Source organism: Pinus tabuliformis, chromosome 3_1 (assembly GCF_031772625.1).
Source record: "Pinus tabuliformis cultivar Carrire ecotype Pingquan chromosome 3_1, CPIR1, whole genome shotgun sequence".
In the NCBI taxonomy this organism is placed as follows: Eukaryota; Viridiplantae; Streptophyta; class Pinopsida; order Pinales; family Pinaceae; genus Pinus; species Pinus tabuliformis.
Genome location: NC_142301.1, coordinates 121,147,359 through 121,160,721, shown reverse-complemented (window position 1 = coordinate 121,160,721; position 13,363 = coordinate 121,147,359). Strand labels below are relative to the sequence as shown.

The 13,363-nt window shown below is 35.2% G+C and overlaps 1 pseudogene across 1 annotated transcript; it reads right to left on the bottom strand.

Moving 5' to 3' along the window:
* Nucleotides 1-2,351: 2,351 nt before the first annotated feature.
* Nucleotides 2,352-4,394, bottom strand: LOC149186061 (uncharacterized; annotated as a pseudogene). Its single transcript, XR_016256105.1, has 2 exons — nucleotides 3,543-4,394; nucleotides 2,352-3,099 (listed from the first exon to the last, which is right to left on the bottom strand). The product of XR_016256105.1 is annotated as an uncharacterized LOC149186061 (transcript).
* Between the last annotated feature and the right edge of the window lie 8,969 nt (nucleotides 4,395-13,363).

The window sequence follows — 13,363 nt, the reverse complement described above, 5'->3', positions numbered from 1 at the left end:
ATTGCCAAGTGAATGGCCTTGTGGTTTACCCTTTTGTTGGCTGTTGAAAAAGGTGCTAACATATTGCAAGTGTTTGGAGACCAACTTCTAGTTATTAAATAGGTGAAAGCGTTCACTACTAGAAATTTCATCTTATAGCATGTGTTAAATGAAATTCTAGATTTGTCCCATGGGTCTCTTTTCACCATGTATATAGGAAGAGACCAAGTTGCAGATGGACCGTCTAAGGATGATGTCCTATTGGCACATGGGAATTGGATTATTTATGAGCATGTGCATTCTCCTTTCCTTCAGTCAATTTCTACCAAGTTGATAGTCTACACACTACAGTATTTGTTTACTTTGATTAAATTGGGAAGACTGTAATAGTGGACTTTTCTAATAATCAGTGGATTTTGTTGTAAACCTAGATGAAACATGTATGTCTGCTTTTGGTTCACTTTCAAGAAAACTATGATGATATAATTTTGAACTTTTTAATATACATTCGATGTGATCAATGATACATTAAAAGGTAGATCTACTGCAAAGTCTCAACAAGATGTTTGAAATGCAATTTAACCTTTATGAAATAGAAATTTATTTATTTCAATAAAATAATTATGTTTTTCAGAATGTGTGTCTATATATATAAACAAAATATCAAAACTGCCATAGCAAATACTTGAAGCAGATGCAAGATATCCAGATGAGCTTTTTATATTTACATAAAATCTGTTCCGTTTTTAATCCCTGCTTAAAAGCTGAAAACTCGAAGCTTAATATATGTAAACTCTCATTTTCAATCCTGTTTAAGGAGTTTCGACCTCAAAACCTAACATATATGTAAACAGGGATCCAAAGTCATGCATTTTTTTAATATTATAAAGAAACAGAATGTTCAGAGACGTTCAACTTAAACTATACGCAAGATATCCCATCATTAAATATTTTTTATTTGTTATAGAAGTAATTAAAAAATGTTGACTTGCAATAAAGAGGACTTAAACCAGATGCAAAAGATCCACATCATTAATCCTTTTGTGTTTTTATAAATAATGTCATTGATTTTTTTTAATTCAATGTTTACAGTGTTAATACCTCCAGAGCTTTTATATGTGGAAGGGGATCTTTGGAGTCATTGCGGTGTTAAGACCTCCAGAACTTTTATATGTGGATGGGGTTCTCTTTGGAGTCATTGATTAATGATTAAACAATTTGGTAAAATTAATTTCCGATTCGTTTACAGCGGATTAGTACTAGAATTTCCGCACCTGAACTCGAGAAAGAGGCACTAATATTCTCATTGTACAAAAGCCCAAAGCCTCTGTTGCAGTTAATACAAAAATATCTGCTAACTCGGTGAAATGGGGCATCTAACGCCCCCTCGTTACTTTCTTCACAAAGTTCCTGCTCCAGCTGTGCTTGGTTCAGTCAGACAAGTACCAAGAAACGCAGGAGAAAGATATGTCCAACCCATGGTACCCAATCCAAGAGAAAAGACAAAAGGTATGTCCAACCAGTTGTTAGATGGCGCACCACTAAATAGTGGATTGATATATGACAGCACTTGACATTACATTTGGAAGTAGATCAAGACCCTGGAATCCAACTTCAACAAAGCAAAAGACTAATGTGAATTAAAATCTTTTGACAACTGCCCCAAACTCAAATTGGAACAGTGATCAATTCTCAGGACTAATATTATGTGAGCTTTGAAATCGATCCTGGTAGTCTTCTCTATTAAAAAATGCGTTCTTGCAAAGATCTCAATGATTCAATATCTTTGACAATTGCCTCAAACTCGAATAGTAATTCATTTTCAATACTCTTAAAAACTGAAGCTTTAAAATTGATCTTGGTAGTTCATGGAATCAATTGCATTGTAGATTGAATCCTCAACCAATATACCGATGTATATATAAAAGAGTTCTTCGGACAGACTTTTTATTCCACAAAGTGGATCATTCTCATTACTAACAAATAAGCAAATTCTGAAGCAGCATAAGATCATTGGAAGAGATTTTAAAGACATGGAAGAGTAATTTTTCATCTAATTCCACGTCTTACAGATTCGAAAGCATTTGCAAATTATGCAATTTACAAGTAAAAATTATAATCAAATCATTAAAACTAATAAAACATTAACATACCGGAATCAAAATTCTGGAAACATTTAGCTAAAGAACAAAAGACCACATATGCGAAAGAGACTTGCTTCTTAAATTGATTTTCACAGGTTCGTACCCTCTCATGACTTTATGTATTCCAAGTCCTTTAACTTGGACACATTAAACTCAAGTATCTCAACTCCTTAACCATAAGGGAAAATAGGGATACTGCGCTATTGGAAAAAAACTTAAATATGTTTATTACATGTTCCCTCCACTTTTGTCAAATTTCCAAGTTGAAGAACTCTCAATGAACAATTTTCATGGATATATACATGGGCATATACAATGGATCGTTATTTTCGCTTAACCAAATGCCTTTGATCCCTTGAATGTCCCCATGCCAATTGTTAAATCAATCATGAGAATTAAGATATACAAAACTCTTCAATTTGACTTGCACCTGTCGCTTTGAACATCATTCCCTTCACATTTTCACAACCGATTTTCATAAACCCTTGCTGTAGTGTTTGTGTCTTTGGTGACAAGTGCTCTTTTTTCTAACATATTCAATTCAGACTCTTCCACAACCGAGCAAATGTCCAGAAATGGATCTTTCATAACCTCAAAAAGATAGCATTCCATCTGTCTTTCTCTTCCATCACTATATCGTAATTCTTTTGTTTGTCTTCATTACAACCCATAAATGTTGTTGGGACAGTGGAATGTCTTGGAATTCCACCACATATCTGGAATATCTTGTTAAATGTGGCTAAAATTCATTTGCTCCTCTGTGCCATCTGTCTTATAATACAATTCATTCATTGAAAGATCCATAGCTTCTGTATCATGAAGGCATTTCATAGCAAATAAAACATGCACATGTTTGTCACGGCCAGAGATTAGGAGCCGCAACTTTTTTGCCTTCTTCATATTTTTCGGCAAGAGTTGTTCAAGCAGATCCCTATGCAAAATGTTGTTGATATAAATTTGCTTAAGGCAACGAGATCTACACATCAGGAAAATTTGTTCAAATGAGTCTCTACGCAAAACATTTTTTACATAAATTTAAAAGGACAAAGAATTCTAGACAACGGAATGTCATGGAGAATTTCAGGGATGGAAGAGAGGTTTGACTCATATGTAACGCTAATAAAATAAAATGGTAAATAATATGAAAAAAATGATCATAAACTCATTTTGACTTGGACATTTTTCTGTGCTTAACGAATCAGAAGTTCGGACAGAAAGAAAATAATATTCATTGTTGCGGGAAAAGTTATAACCCTTGGTAAGAAATGTTTCCCTCTTTATATAATGTTAATCTAATATAATGACAGTGCTGGAAAATACTATGGGTGGAAAAAAAAAACAAGCATTAAAAAAGATATACCTTAACAAAACAAGAAACAAACATACAATAGATCAGGGTTTTGATAATGTAATGCTCACCTGATAAATTTGGAAGAATCAATTTGAAAGAAGCGCATGATAGAGGAGGCTTCCACTATCAATTCTGATCCTTTCATTATCATATCTTTCGTCCCTTCCCTCAAAACGGAAGATGAGGAAGGCATCCTCTGAAGGCTGAAGCTGACCATCATAGGCAACATTATTATCGTTACCAGCAATTGAAGATTTGGAAAAGCCGCCTTGCGCTACAGTTATTGGAACACCAGAATATGACGAAATCGGGGCATGAGGAGGGGATGGAGGGTTTTGGAGGTTATGCGATGTTATATCGACTTCTTGCGTTTCGACTGTTGGAAGAGGAGCGTTGGTATCGGTATTAGCTTTAGCAATGGCAGGAGGAGGAGACAGAGGCATCTGAACAAGCATTCGGAGCACCAAAGACACTGATATTATCTTCTGAAAAGAGGAAACTGACCTGCTGCCATTTTTTTCCATGGTTCATCACCCAAAAACCCTAATCTCATTACGGGTGCTGTCAGAAATGAAAACTGAAAACTTGCATCTGTGAATGACGGACTGCAAATACACAGTGCAACTAGAAAAAATAATCCCATATCTATGAGGATCAGCTGTATCCCAATCTAGTCCAAAATATTCTCCACAGCACAGTTGAAAGACTTTACCTGTTGGGTCATATAGCTTTCGTTCTGATGAGAACCTATGGGTTGGAATTTCAAATTCTATGCCTGATCGTTACCCCATTATAGCTTTTTCATATTCTCCAATGCACATGGAAAATTTCTACAGTTAGGTCAAATACCTTTATGACTAAAATAACATTCCACTTCACTAAATTTCAAGTTTCTGTTGTCACCTCAACATAGCTGTTTAGCACTTCATTTTATAAATTGCATCAACATAGCTGTTTAGCACTTCATTTTATAAATTGCATCAATACACCTCAAAGCAAGCGAGAATCAGTGCAGTGAAGTTACATCCACCATGGTTATATAGAAAAGATGGCATATTAGGCTAGATGTAGTTTAAAGAATAACAACACTAAATTAAATATTATATTGGAATATTTATGGATATATTCATTTCATGTTGGATGTGTGTGATTTAAAGTATAATAATAAGTTAATTTTTTTATTAATTAATGGGATAAATTTAATTATATATAATTGAATTATTTTATTTGATCGTGTGAGTGAAATCAGATTAGTATAAGATGGGTTTTATAGTATTTGGTATTATGGATATATTGGAGTTGGTAGTAATTTTTGAAAAAGTAATGTTTTTTTTAGGTTTTTTTTTTATTTTATAGTTAGTAATAGCTTATGACACTATTATGGTTAATTATGGACCATTATCCACCATTTAAAACGTGACAAATAAGCATGTTTAACTTTAGCATTGTCAACTCACCCATAAGAGGTGATGTTGCTCTCTAAAATGTGAATGTTTATTCTAAAGTTCGTTTTGATAGATCATTGTTCATTTGAGGTTCTTTTCTTACCTTAAAATTTCTATAACGGACATTCTTCCAATTAGGTTTTCTTGTTGCTTCCCCAAACACTTACGACTCATAAACTCCCTGAACATTTTCCATTAAAGCAAATTCGATCATGTTTGGTTTCTATTTTCTCTTGCCTCTTGATGATCATCCTTCAGTCATTTCACCCAACTAAAGATCTCCAATGACATTGGGCAACCACTTTGGCCTCTTCATGAAATCCTCCTCATCCAAGTTAGTGTTGTCAACATGACTTGCACCACTCGTACTTGTGTCATTTGATTGTTGAATCAAGTTGTCTTCATAAAATATTATGAGAGACTCTTCATCTTAATATCTTTCCTTTTTTCAAGTGGAGTTGCATAATGCTTGACACTTGAATCTTTAACCACAATGTGCTGCTCTACGGTAGTTTCAAACTTTAGATAAGCTTGGAAAGGTCCAAATTCCTCATCAACTATGATATATCCACTGAAGCTCAATTGATAGGTGTCAACATCAACCAATTTGTAATCTTTATTATTGTCAATGTACCTTGTGATCCTCAATTTATTTCTATGAAGGTCTAACTTGGTTCTATTTGCATATGTAATCTTTGTATAAGAAATGTAACCAAAGACCTTAAGATGAAAAACTCTAGGCTTCCTCCTACACCATGTTTCCTCTAAGATATTCTACTTCACTGCTATGTCTAGATATTCTACTATGATCATTGCTTCAAACCAAAATCTATCAGAAACACACTTGTTCTCCATCATACACTTAGCAATCTTTGTGATACTTTGGTTTTGCCTCTCAATCGCTTAATTATTATGTGGAGTGTAGGGTGTAGTAAACTATCTGTTTATCCCATTTTATCACAAAGCCTATTGATTTCTATTAAATGGATTTGTTTGCCATTATCAAACCTAAGAATCGTATTGTGAAAAATTAATTATTTTTCTACTATGCGCAAAACTTTTGAAATTCATTAAATTCCTTAGATTTCAATTTCAACAAATACGGGCCACATTTTCCTATTTTAATCATGAACAAAAAAAACAAAATACCTAACATCGATGATGGATGCAATGTTCACTGGTTAAGAAATGTCTACATTAACTAGCTAAAGGACTATTTACTGTGTTTGATTTAGGATCCAATATGATTTTTCATTCCTCGTCAAAATATAATTAGGGCTTACATAACAATAATAATGGAAGGGCACAACAATAACAATAGTGAGCTTGTATGGGCCACTAAAATAACAATATGGGGGCTACACTAGTATTATAGGGACCTAAAATGCCCCTCTCCTTCAAAAAAGTGTTGTCATCAACGCTTGAGTAGTTACGGATGCTTCTGAATAAAATACTCATCCTCATGTGGAGTCTTCAACATGTAAGTTCTTCCACTTAAAGAGATACTCTGAAATTGATTTGTTTCGTAGTTGTCAAATTCTTGTTTAAACGATTGCCTGAGGCTCCAATATGATTTTTCCTTCCTCGTCAAGTTTTGGAAATATAATTTGAACTGGAACCTTGTCACCTATAACCTTTTTTAAGCATGAAACATGGAAAATAGGTGTACTTGGTAAGATGTAGAAAACTCCAATTTGTATGCCATAGTAACAATCTTTTGCAACACCTTGTACGGGCCATAGTACTTAGGTGATAATTTATTATCCTTCTTAGTTTGCTAGAGGGACATTTATTTGTATGGTTATAGCTATAAAAATACCCAATCGCCTACATCAAAACTTTTTTCATTGCGATGTTGAATTGCCTGTTGTTTCATTTAATTTTGCGCCAGAGTCAAGTTATCCTTTAAGAGTTGGAGAACTTGTTGTTGATGCTCGATGTGATCTTCCACTACTTAAACCTTAGAATTGTCTCTTAAAGACAATGTGATGGATGGTGGATGATATCCATAAAGCGCCATAAATGGGGTCCCTTTTGTTGTAGTATGGAAGGGAGTGTTATACCACCATTCTGTCAGGGGTATCCACTTGATCCATTGTGTTTATTTATGAGATACAAAGCAATGAAGATATCCTTCCAAAAAATTGTTCACTATCTTGGTTTGCTCATTAGATTGAAGATGATAAGATGAACTATGAGCTGATTGAGTACCAAGGCAGGAAAATAGTTTTGTCCAAAAATTTCTAGTGAAAATGGGATCTCTATCACTTACAATAATCTTTGGGTTTCCATGTAGGTCTATGCATGGAGTTGGCTTACACTTTTTGGCAAAGTGAGGGCGCATTTTGGTGAAAAAAGGGAGATTGATCGAGCCATTTTAAATGCTCGATCGAACAATTTTTAAGCACTTGATTGAGCTGCTTAAGGGCTTAGACATAGCTCGATTAAGCATTTAAATAAACTCCCAATCGATCTTCTGTGTAACCCAAGTTAACATAGGATCTCGATCAAGCCTCTATTTGGCATTAAAAGCCACTATTGTGGTCTACCAAGCCATTTTTGCAGACCGCGAGGAAAAAGACAGCTCAACCGATGTGTTTAACTGCTCGACTGAGGGTTTTGGAGCTCGATCGAGTGTTTGGGAGATGAAGCAGTGACCCCACCAACATTGTCGAAGATTAAACTAACCCCTGTTTGTGGGCCAATGCAAGTTTCCTATAATTTTTTCTCTATTTGAATTATTTTTTCTTGCAAAAAAATATTTAATTTGAAATGAAACCCACCATACAAAAACCATGAAAATCACACAAAAAAAACCACGGAAACTACCAAGAAAACCCTTGAAAACCAAAAAAGAACCTAAAAAACCACAAATAATCATTAAGAAAACCTTTGAAAACAAAAAAACACAAATCACAAAAACCACCAAGAAAACCCTTGAAAGCCCCGCAAAAAACTAGATAATTTAGGTTTTATTTTTTTATTTTTCATTTCATTGAATAAGTTTTCAATAATTGCAATGGTAGCATGTTTATTATGTTTTTTTTTTTTAATGATAAAAACTGTATTTTCTAATTATTTTGAAGTTTTAAAGTTTTTTCTTAGGAATTTAGTGAAATAAATTTTCAGAATATTTTGATTTTTTGTTATTTAAAAAAAAAATGACAAAAAAATATGCCCAAAATAAACTCCAAAACATAAAACACCCTAAACTATAACCAATAAACAAACAAGTTATGAGCTTAAGATTAACATAATAAATATGGTTGCTCAAGAAAATTCAGAAGTGTTTGATTACAAACAAATTTAAGATTAAAAGTGTAGTTCCTTATGTTATCTTGTTAAGTGAAAGAGGGACTGCTCCTATTGAAGCAATTGCTATGGTGTGAGTCATAAGGTATTTAAAAAAAATTGAGAAAATGGAAGAGGGTAGATGGCCTAAGGTTGTCTTTAATGATAGATTGTACAAGAGCAAGAAAACTTGGATGCAACAAAATAACAAATGGTTTAGTAAATGGGGTATTTGCTTGAATGCGTGTCCCATAAACATCAAAGAGATAATTATGGAAAAGTTCCACAAACGTACTTTGGATAAGGAGCTAGGAAGAAAGGAAAATTACTATATTGAAGTGTTTAATCCCACTCATAGTCATCAACCAAAAACATACATAGAGGCCAATATCTCTTGGAGAGCCAAGATTCTTATTGCTTAGTTAAGGACTAATTCTCATCAAGTCCGTTGTGAAACAGGGCATTGAAAAAGGCCAAAGGAAGTGTGGGAGGAAAGAGTATGCATTTTTTGCTCTTCTAGAAAAGTGGAAACAGAAAAACATTTCATTTTAGAATGTGAGGTCTTCAAAGACAACAGGGAAAGTTATGCAGATATGCTGGCAGCTAGCTCTTGGGATAATCTATTTAGTGAGGGGTTTGTCGAGAAGCTGGGAGCATTTATTTTGAAGCTTCACAGAAAAAGGTCGAATACATCAAGCAAAGGAAGAAGAAATATGTTCCATAGGCTATCTTTAGCCTCGTGGATGTTAAAATAATTCCTTTCTTTCTTACTTAAATAAAAAATTATCTTTAAAGTTAAAAATCCAAAATTTTGTCATTTAATTAGATTTTATTGAAAATAGTTAATATATATATATATATATTTCATAACATAACTATAATTAATAATTAACTTTTAACATTAACATAAGATTATACCATAACATTTAACCTACATTTAACTATATAATTATAATATAATAATATATAACATAGTATATAAGAGCGACGCCCAGATCTGCTTACAAACATTCAGAACCAACTCGATTTTGAGCTACTAACTGAGCACAAGGGCAAGGAGGCAACGATCTGGACGGTAAAGATAATGGGTGCCCCAAATCCAACATGGTTGCCACTGGAACCATTACGGATGCATCCAGAAAAAGGAAGAAAACCCATTAACGCGGAAGACAGGCATACAAATCCAAGATCCACCATCGACCCACCAGATCTGGAGAACAAACAGACAAATCAGGGCTTGGTCAAGGCAGATCTGACAGATCTGAAACAAATATTTATCAGATTGGTAGAAGGCAAACACTACTGTGTTCAATTCAAGGAAGGGATGGATGTTCTGGAATTAAAAGAACAGATCCAGAGTAAACTGGGCATTCCGATATCATATCAAAATCTTTTATTTTCAGGACATTGCATGCAGGACATACACACTCTCCAGCATTATGGAGTTGTTAAGGATTCAACCATCATCCTTAACTTGAGACTTCGAGGCGGATGCAAGGGAACTACCTCAAAAAATACAGGCTCCTTCCGCGATGCAGTCAAAGAAAAGGATCTAATGCAACACACACCAGCACCCAAAGCAGAGCTTCCAGGGCCCTATATCGTGGAACAGAGGCCAGAATCACCTATACTTACTGTATCATTGCCTGAGGTAACAGATCTGTACACAGATTTAATGCAAAATGTTGTTATATGCAGATTTAATGGTTATTGGCCCAAAGCTGATGCATTGCATCAATGGATTTATACTTCATGGACATCCAAATGTGAAATATATCTATGCCCTAAGGGTTTCTTCATAGTCAGATTCAGCACAGAACTGGAACGAGACAATATCATTAACCAGGGGCCTTGGTTTTGGGGCAATGCTGGTCTCTTTATCACCCCCTGGTTCCCGGACTTTGATGCTAATAACATGGTAGTATCGACAATGCCAGTTTGGGTAAGGATGCATAACCTCCCACTGCATTTCTGGCATCGGAAAGCATTAACAACTATTAGGAATTCCTTAGGAAAACATCTTAAAATTGATGAGGATAGAGCCAACCGGGGAATCTTCACATATGCCAGAATATGTGTCGAGGTGGATCTAAGTCAAGGACTTCCAGATCACATCACATTAAACTTTAACAATTCACTGTGGACGCAGCAACTTGATTACGAGAACACGGCATTCAGATGTCGCAGCTACTTGCAGACAAGGCACCTTCAATATGCATGTCCTCTGTCTAGTAAGGAGCCTAAAGGAAACAAGAAACAACAGAAAAAACCAAAAGGTTGGCAGCACACCGAACCACTGGAGGAGGAAGCACTGAACACGGAACCCACAGATTTACAAGGAAGACAGGAAAAAGCGATGGAGGAAAACTATGAAGAACCCAAAATGGAGCCAATCAACTTGGAACAGCAGCAAGACCTACAGCTGGAAATAAGCGGAGCTAAAAGAGCACACAGCTCCAAGGGATCTGACTCAGACAAAGAACAATCAGTGTACACAAGTGAAAACCAGCTTGCCTTAATTGTCCCCACTCCCAATGCGGGAGTTTGGCGCAAAGTAGAGAAGAAAAAAGGAAGGAAAATATAGGCCTGTAGACACAACTTTATCAGTTCTGTTGTATTCCTGTCTTTACAGGAACAGTTCATTTTTTACCTTTTGTTGCTGCCTGTCATTACAGGAACAACCATATGCATATGCTTCAAGCATCTACAAAATGTAATTTTATCAATATGAATAAAATTGCGACTTTTTCCTAGGGGAAAAAAAAACATAGTATATAACATAACTATATATATAATGATATAATTCCTAACCATTATATATATATATATATATATATATATATATATATATATATATATATATATAAAGGAAACAACGAGATTATATTAATGCAGTTGGAATATGGGCCAAAACCCATACATTCAAGAACAATTCTTCTTTAGTTGAAGAGCATTTTTTATCACTAAACACTCTATAACCGCCTGGTTTTTTTTAAACAAAATGCCTTACATTGTTTATTCTACATATCTGCCATAAAATGCTACATATCTTAACAAAAAGGCATAACATTCGGGACACAATTATTCTGTGAGTCCACTCACATCCTTTCCACCTTGTTCACCAGTTGCATGCTCCATCGTCATCACGTCTGTTATCACTGTAAAACTTCCTTAAAAAAATTTGGACAACTTACATGGTTTCTCAATTCTTGTATCAATCATGGTCAAGTCATGGTGTTAAAGGGTCTCTAGGTCATTTCATGCTTTAAGGGTTAGGTCATAAGGTTAGAAGTCTTTTAAGATCATATCTCTTTTCCAAATAATGTTTGACAGCCTCATTCCATGTTTTAGAAGTCTTACCAGGTGTTTATAAGTCATATCTCACATCTTTTTGGAGAAATTTTGAAAGTAGCTACGAAATCACTGAAGGAGTTTTCGTAGCGCGCTACGGAACCCCTGTAGCAGCATGTTTCAGCAGAAAAAACTCTATTTTTTACGTTTACTAGTAAATTTCCAGAAGGGGTTCTGAGTAGCTGAAAACTTAATTTTGAAAACTGAAAGAGGCTTTTATTCCTAACATACCAAACTACAAAAACCTCTTTCATTTTCTTCAAATCCATTCTGAGGTGGGAGGAATTTATGATCAAACTTGCGCTACGAAACTGCTGTAGGTGCAAGTTTTCCACAGGCATATTTCTCTGTTTTACACCTGTTTTTTCAAAATCAGTTTCTGGTCACATGAAAGGGTATTTTGGAATTCTGAAGGAGGTTTATCTTCATCAACTCTCCTACTACAATAACCTATCTCAATTTCTTCATAAGTGTTTTCAGTTGGGAGATACTAAGCTTTCATTGAGACCCTACTTTCAGAAAACGGATTTTTCCTGTTTGCCACGTGTTTTTCAAGGACAGTTTCTAGACAGCTGGAGAAATGTTTTAAAAAACCAGGAGAGGTTTTTGTTCTGGACAACATGGGCTACAAAAAAATCCTTCAGTTTCGTAAAATGTGTCATGGATGAAGAGATAAAGGCTCTGTTCCACGTGCCAATTTTCAAGGATCTAAACCTAAAAACAGGGAAACATGTTCCCTAATTTCTAGGGTTTGTCATCAGCAGTTGGGTGACCACATGGGAGGCTTCATCAAATTCGACTTCTTGAGGTTGCAAGTTGTCAAATAATGCTTTAAATGCTTAGATAAGGTTGTTGAATCATGATAAGGAGTTACACTCCTAGTTGTATTAGGTCTCTAGGACTGCTAGTTAGGTGTCATTTGCATTTAATAATTAGTTTTATGTATCAATAGGTGTCATAGTAGGATGAATTCGAATTTCCCTCATGCTGGAGGAGGAATCTCAGTTATGTAAAGAGCTCTATATATAGAAGAAGATCTAATGTAATCAGGGTTGGAAATTTTATGGAAAAGCTTGTATTTGGCCTATGTAAGACTCATTTTCAGTAATGCATGCTTGACTTTACTTCTCAGGATTCATGAAGGATTTTTTATGTTCAGAATATGTGATGTTGTCCTTTTCTTAATTCTTACAGTGGTATGGATGTATAATCACTCAGAATTCACTGAATGTGCTCTGACTTCCTGTATACATTTATGAACTGTGTGGTCCCATATGAGTTTATGTTCTGAATGTTTAAATACTGAATGCCCTGACTTCCATGTAAGGTTGAGTTCATTGTTATATTGAGGTGTTGTTGACTCCATAAGCCCAATGGATGTTTACTGATCATGTTCAACCATTCATATTTTTCACTTGTTTCATAGAGTTAGCCATCTAATCTTTATCAAAATCATTAACCTTTGAGAGAGCCCTCTCAGGTTGAGGAGGCTAAGCCTCAGCCAAAAGTTGGTTTGAAAGAGTTACATAAGGTCTTCCTGATCAGGAGCCTATCAGGGGCATGATTTTGTGATAACAACATCTATCTGCTGCGGAGGAGGGTCTTCCACAGGCTGATCCTGAGGACTGCAAAGAGGATTTACGTCAGAGCTACTTGCAAGGGTGGGATCCGAGAGGCCAAACACATCTTTTAACACTCCCATAGTCGCAGTATCCACTGTGACTTCAATATTGTCAACCTTAAGGCACAAATTATCCACTTTCTTTGCCAAATTTTCCATCAAGAGTTGGGAGCACTCCACC